The sequence below is a fragment of the Penaeus monodon genome, chromosome 24, assembly GCF_015228065.2.
Source record: "Penaeus monodon isolate SGIC_2016 chromosome 24, NSTDA_Pmon_1, whole genome shotgun sequence".
NCBI lineage: Eukaryota > Metazoa > Arthropoda > Malacostraca > Decapoda > Penaeidae > Penaeus > Penaeus monodon.
In genome coordinates this window covers 37,661,274-37,661,682 of record NC_051409.1, presented here as the reverse complement: position 1 = coordinate 37,661,682, position 409 = coordinate 37,661,274, and positions in this window count along the sequence as shown.

The window sequence follows — 409 nt, the reverse complement described above, 5'->3', positions numbered from 1 at the left end:
AGAAGGAAGTGGAGAAGAGGAAGAAAGAGGGAAGAGGGAGAAAGAGAGGGGAATGGGGACTAAAGAGAAAAGATGAATGAAGAAGGCGAAAGGGAAGGGGATGAATAAGGAGAAAGGGGAGAAGAGAAGGAGAAAGAGAGGAGGACCCAGAGAAAAAAAGGAATGGGAGAGGGAGGGAAGGGGATAAGGAATAAGGATAAGGATAAGAGGAAGGAAGGAAGAAGGGAAAGACGTAGAATAAAGTAGGAAAGAAGTGAATTTAAGGAAGATTTAGGAGTGAGAGAAATTGACAGAGAAGGAAAGGGAAAGGTAGGAAAGGGAGAGGAAAGGGAGAGAAATGTAGAAGGAAAGTGAAAAGCAGAGAGGAGTACCATTTTTTTCCATAGAATTCTCACGGATCCGGTTAGTT